This window comes from Etheostoma cragini, chromosome 8, assembly GCF_013103735.1.
Source record: "Etheostoma cragini isolate CJK2018 chromosome 8, CSU_Ecrag_1.0, whole genome shotgun sequence".
Lineage (NCBI taxonomy): Eukaryota > Metazoa > Chordata > Actinopteri > Perciformes > Percidae > Etheostoma > Etheostoma cragini.
This window is the reverse complement of record NC_048414.1, coordinates 5,359,129-5,365,613: the sequence shown is the minus strand read 5'-3', so window position 1 is coordinate 5,365,613 and position 6,485 is coordinate 5,359,129. Positions and strand designations below refer to the sequence as shown.

Sequence of the window (6,485 nt, the reverse complement as noted above, 5' to 3'; positions counted from 1 at the left end):
AAAGAATCATTGGGAATAAACTTGATGTAAACCTTACGTGTGGATCCTCCTTTCTACACACAAACACACACGCACACACGCACACACACACACACACACACACACACACACACACACAGGTTGAACTCAGTAAGATGCCTTAGTCGGGCAGGGAGCTCATAGAGGACTATAGACAACCAGTCCTTAATAAGAGGCTTCCAGGATAATCTATAATTCTGCTGCTCATTCATAAGAGCAGTCGTACCGCGAAGATTAGACTTTCTTCTGTAACTTTTCTGTATGAATCTGTGACCTCTGGAAACATAAACTGCACAGGCTTAAAATATAGGGGATTTACTTTTCAAGAAAAGTAATTCCAGGTTGCAGCTCTACCTTCGATAATTAAAAAAAATCCTTCATTGAATGGACTATTGGTTGTGTTTGTAGGTTTAGATGTAAGAAAAGTTTTTTTTTTAATCCATTGGGAACTGTTCCCATTTTCTTTTCTTCATGAATTTTCCTTAGCCTGACCCGTGTGTTCATAATTTATGAAAACGAGCATGCACACACACACACACACACACACACACACACACACACACACACACACACACACACACACACACATACACACACACATGCACACACACTCACACACACACACACACACACACACACACACACACACGCACACACACACACACACACACACACACACACACACACAGGGGCGTGTTATCTCCATGGCATTATCTGACGTACGTGGTGGAGGTGAGAGAAATGGCCCGGGGGTGGAACAGAGTGATTAAAGATTCACATTTGATAGTGGAGCCAATTTGCTCCTGAGCCTGGGGAAAGGTGCTTTTCATGGCTGTTGCCGTAGCGACCTCTCCACTCCTGCATGGATAGGATGCCACTCGTAAGACCCTGAAGGTGTAACTTTGTCGATATATCATGACTAAGGTGAAAGAAGGTCCAGGGTGGTCAAGGCGCGTGCTGCAAATCTAAAGGACACATTGTTTTTTGGTAGGAACAGGATGTTGGATTGAGAATGATGACGCATGAGAAACTGTATTCCTTCAGTTCCAAAGCTAAGAAAATACTTAAGTATAATTTAACATATTATCTGGATTTTTATCTGGTACACCATGAAGTTATTGTAGAGTGTGTAAGGGTAATGCCAGACGAGGTGCCAAAATAGGGAATGATGACGGGGAGGCCAGAACCATCTGACGTGCAGGAGGAGTTGCCAATTTATGAGGTACACCTTGCTAGAACTAATGCAGTCTAATACAGCAGTCCTGCAATAAATAAAAAGGTTATACTATTTAGTTTTTGTTGAAACTGTTTTACAGGAAGTTTAGAGTTTCTGTTATTTAGCTGAACCCCAAATCAAAATCCTCTGCTATATCAGCTACATTAAATTAATTCTATTTACATACTTTGTGTGGCTAATGACTTAACAGACCAGCCAATCAAATCATCTTAAAAGCCTTTATTTTAAATGTCAGGCTTTTTACTTTGGATAAAGCTTCATCGTCTGTTATCGCTCAACCTTTGCTAAGTATTAGGATTGAGCTTTTAATCATAAACCAATAACTTGGTCTTTAGAAGTGTAAAGAATGAATGGAAAACTTTCCAACATTGTCAATGCCTGTGCACATGCACGGGTCTGAGAGTCCTGCATATGAGGACAAAAGTAGAATCTTGGTTGTTCTTCCCATTTAGTAATGTCTCCTCTCTCCCAAATCTTTCCCCTCTACTTGCTGAAATATATATGCTTATCTGGAAGTGAAGGAAACCCTTCTACATCCCCTCTAAGCTCTTATTGATGTTATTTCTTACACTTCTTTCTCTTTGCACTTCAACATTATAGGCTTGGATTCAAATTTTTGCACCTAAAATCTAAGTGATAGATGGCTTTAAATACTTTAAATCAAACCTATTTCCTCTCTTTCCTAAGTTCTCATATAATTTCTTTTTCTGACACTTTTCCTCTAACAGCTCCCAGAAGAATTTGCACTTTGGCTCTGAACTTTGAAACATATTGGTTGCTTGTAATGTTGGAAATCTATTTGAATGGGAGAGGGAAAGTCTCATATGAGGAACTAACAAGGAATAATTCACGTGCAGCTGTAATCTTTCCTGAAGAAGGAAAGAAGGAAACAGGATGTTTAGTTGTACGCTCTCATCCACATCTATCCTTAACATCTAACCAACAAATCGTTTCGCTCTCCTTTTTTTAAACATTCAGTAATGTTTCGGCTGACCAAGTCTGTTCTGTAAAGGGAGAATGGGCTGTCCACACACTATTTTTTGTTACTTTGTTCAGACAGCAGAATAGCCGTGAGGGAAATGTGTGAGGTGGAGAGACGGGGAAAATATGATCTGACAGGATTTGAGCTGAGCCCAGTTGTAGTTCCACTCACTGCTTTTGCGGTCAATAAAAATATGGCTAAGTTATTATCTCCAATTACTCACATTACAAGAAACCAGTTACAGTATATTAACTATATTTTCATAGAAGTATGTGCTTGTGCTTGTATTTTTTTTTCTTGGATTGATGAACACGGGGATTACTTTGATGTATCTTGAAAAAAAAAAATTGGTTAGATCCAAGACAATCATTACAAAGTAGTTGAATATGTATTTATTCCATTAAGATATTCATGATGGCCTTGAACAGGGTGACTCAAAGAATGCAATCAGTAAGTGATACGGGCGGTAAACAGGTGGGAGTGATTGAAAATAATCACCCATAAATGTGACTCAGAGGATATTATGCAATAAGACACTTTGTTAACCTCATCTGTTTACCTTTTTGTTGATATCATATATTAGATTATTTCCTTTCTGTACGAGGGTTACACAAAGTTATTACAAGGTCACTCGGAGAGCGCAGACCTCCGCCAAGGCATGCCCTACTTCACAATGCTAATGCAGTGTGAATTTATTTGAGTCTGGAATTTATTTTTCCAATTATTCCACATGATTGCAGCACAAATGCCCTATCACGAAATGTTAACCATAGAGAAGAATGATTTCTGTGTCTGCACAATGATTCGGAGCCGGTTCAAATGTAAAGGGTTCTCCCTTGGCTTGTGCTACACCCTTTGACCAAGTTTCATGAAAATCAGGCCAGCAGGGTTTCTCTAATCCTGCTGACAAATACAGACACCCAATCAAACAGAAAAATACTGAGCTAAGACATAACCTGCTTGGCTGAGTAATAATAGCAAAATCAAGATTATTACCTATGTGGCTTGACAAAACCGTGAAATATAAAAATAAAAATCAGATTTTAACAATAAGTAAATGTCTTGTCAGACATTTATTACTTTTGCTGTAGACACCAAAGGTCTAAAAAGACAATTGTGAAAGTTGGTTTTCTTTATTTTATTTTACTTTTTCTGTAGTGTGAAAATGTTGCAGCACTCTGAATCAGACTTATCTGAAGTTGTGGTGTCTTGGGCATTGTTTATGCATGACACAGTAATGGACAAATCATTCATTTATACCTGACATTTTTGAAAAACAAAGCTTCAGCTGTTGTCTGTCCTACATGTACAAAAACACACCTCACACTAAACCTGATTTACTCAACTAACCTGTGATGTTTGTAATGTTTTACACAATACTGAAGCCACACGGCGGGGGGGCGGCAACTGTAAAAACGTATTGTTTCTCATGTTTATGGTGCCATTGATCGTTCCTATTCCCATCCCCAATCAGCTCCAGCCTCTAAAATATTTCTTCCTGTGTCAAATTCTGTGTCTGTCTCCTATATTGGATGGCGAGAAGAAGACATTTTCATCACTGTTAGGTTAGTTAGATTGCCTTGAAGGAATCGATTGAGTTGAAGGAATTGATTGAGCACAGTGGCAACAGAAGTTATGGGAGGGAAGGTGGGAGCCCTTTCCCCAGTCCCAGGATACGGTCGGCTCCTTATTTCCGCTGCTTTCTGCCTGATGTTTCCGGGCTTCTGTGCTGGGCCTTTGCTTTAAATCCTTGGTATTTTCCTTTTATATATTTCAGGGCTGCACAGAGATTCCAGTGGAGATTCCAGTTTCATGACAAAAAGGTCCTTTGTTATTCAAATCACAATCTATACTCAGCTCACAAATTAATTCCGCCTAACATTTCAGAGAAAATGTTTTTGAAGAAGTCTAGACCATTTTAGATGAGGGGCTGGTACCAAATACACACTTATCAATCAATCAATCAATCAACATCTATTTATATAGTGCTTTCTAGCAACCTGCAGGTATCCAAAGTGCTTGACGTCAAGTAACAAAAATAAAACATAACATACAGTAAAATTTAAATTTAAAAAAAACATTTTAAAATGTTTTTTCTTGAATACGAGGGCCTTTGGTTCCTCTTTCATGTCTATTGGATTTGTTCATGCCCCGTACTAAAGAGCATGTCTTTTGTTCACTAACAGTAGTTCCATGAAGCTCCCCAATCTCTTCCGTTCTTCAAAACATACATCTAGTTTGTGAATGTAAAGTTTCAATAGGTTGTGATTACTATGGAACTACTATTGTTAAATTCACAAGAGTCTCAGCTTTCCAGTCATATCCAATTTTTGCAATTCCAAGTTTAGGGTCCCCAGTATGAAGAATATTCAAATACAACACTTAAATGGTTGAAAATAAAAATAATACTTCATTTCATTACATTTTCCCAAAAGTGCGTGCAAATAGCATAAAGTTGACATATCCACAAGGGGGAGACTTGTGGGTATACCCAAGCATAAAACCCATTCAGATATTTTGAGGTGAGACATCAAGGGACCCCTGTGAGAATGGCCAGGCCAGTTTTTTCAAAATGTAGCCAAACCTTGAAGTGTTAAATGGCCCACCTTCACAACAAGCTAGCACAACCTGTTTGGTACCGATGGATGCCTTAAGTCTCTAAAGTTCCCTTATTTGTTTGTATTATGCAGGCTCAAGTATCAGTCAATGACTTGAGAGTAGGGTGTAGGGCATCAAGCTGTATAAATAGTGTAGAACTGTTCTTTACAAATTAACTTCTCAACCTTCAACATCTTCAATACCACACTCACATTTCTCTGTAAGTAGCTTTACGTTCAGATGAAACAATTTAATCACAATTCACACTGTGCAACAGAGTCACGTATTCTTTATCTGCTTACTCAAAGGATTCTTTGAGTCAATGTGTTGAAAGGCACCTTCTGATACTACAAAACAAATACATGAAGAAATCACTGGTGCTCATCCATTTATCACTTTATATTTTAAAGCAGATGCGGTCCTGTGCCAAGGATCTACGGTACCAATAAAACAGAAAGCAGTGTTATTCATTTTGTAGAACAATATTAAGCTCTGTTAGACCATTCCCTTTGGGAGATAACTTATTTATTATCTTCATCATCATCATTGTCACAGCTTTGTATCATTGGCTCTTACAGCACTCAAGGTAACCACATTTTAATTTTGCTGTGTAACAGTGTCCTGACCCTCAGTGTGACACAGCAGTTCTGTCCTCTCACCTTGTCTCAGCGGGAGGAACTGCGTGTGTGTGTGTATGTGTATGTGTGTCTAGACAGACCTGCTGACAACACACACACATATTCCTCTTTCTCATGAAAGTACAGTAATGCTTATGTGAGAACAGTATGTTCTTGTTCTTGTAGTTACACACACAAATACACAAAGCTTCAGCTAGCGTTAAAAAATGGCATCTGAGAGCCTGTCGGTTTCCATTTCGCTGGCTCTAAGCTGAACCAATGTGGAAATTCTGTTTGCGCTTACTCGACTCCTTTCTTTCTGCCTTTCTGCACATCGTCTTGTCATGTGCTTTCTAGTAAAACACTCCCCAGTGCCTGGAGGCAGTGAGTGGGGTGAAGAGTTGAAATTCCCTCAAGTTCACGAGTGCCACTGGCTTTCGTTGGTTAGTGGAACATAAAAACTGTCATGTTTTATTTATTTTTTATTCATGTGGTCATCAAGTTGTAGATTTCATTCAGTATCCTTCCCACACTAAGAATTCAAATGCTAAAGATAAAGCTAATTGCTAACATTACTGAGTCCTGAACACTTCAGACAGGTGACAAGAAGGAGAGATTATTTCTAGGTCTACGGTTCCAGAAGTAGAATTACATTTCTCTTTTTAGAGAGAAAGAATTTTGGTGACTGACGGTTGGAGCATTTTTCAAGGCTTGGATTGACATTAAATTCTCGTGGTTTAATCATTGGTACCAAAACAGCATTGCTGCGTTAGAACTATCTAGTTTAGTTTGATAAAGTCAAAAATACAAGCTTAGATACAGTAACATAAAGATAAACATAAAATAAGGTGAGACATTTTACAACTCCAATGTGCATCCAATCACTGTTCTTAAAGGTTAACAACCTTTTTTTCAGCCTGTATATCCTGTGTTTTTGTGTCTAAGTGACTGATGGGAACAATAACCATTGACATTGACCCAATTTGTCAATTTCGCGGATGTTTTTATGTTTTAAAAGGATCTTACTTTTTAA

The 6,485-nt window shown here is 38.4% G+C and overlaps 1 protein-coding gene across 2 annotated transcripts in view; it reads left to right on the top strand.

Moving 5' to 3' along the window:
* Positions 1–6,485, top strand: part of map1ab (microtubule-associated protein 1Ab) — a 70,072-nt gene that overhangs the window by 14,110 nt on the left and 49,477 nt on the right. The gene's annotated exons all lie outside the window — the stretch shown is intronic.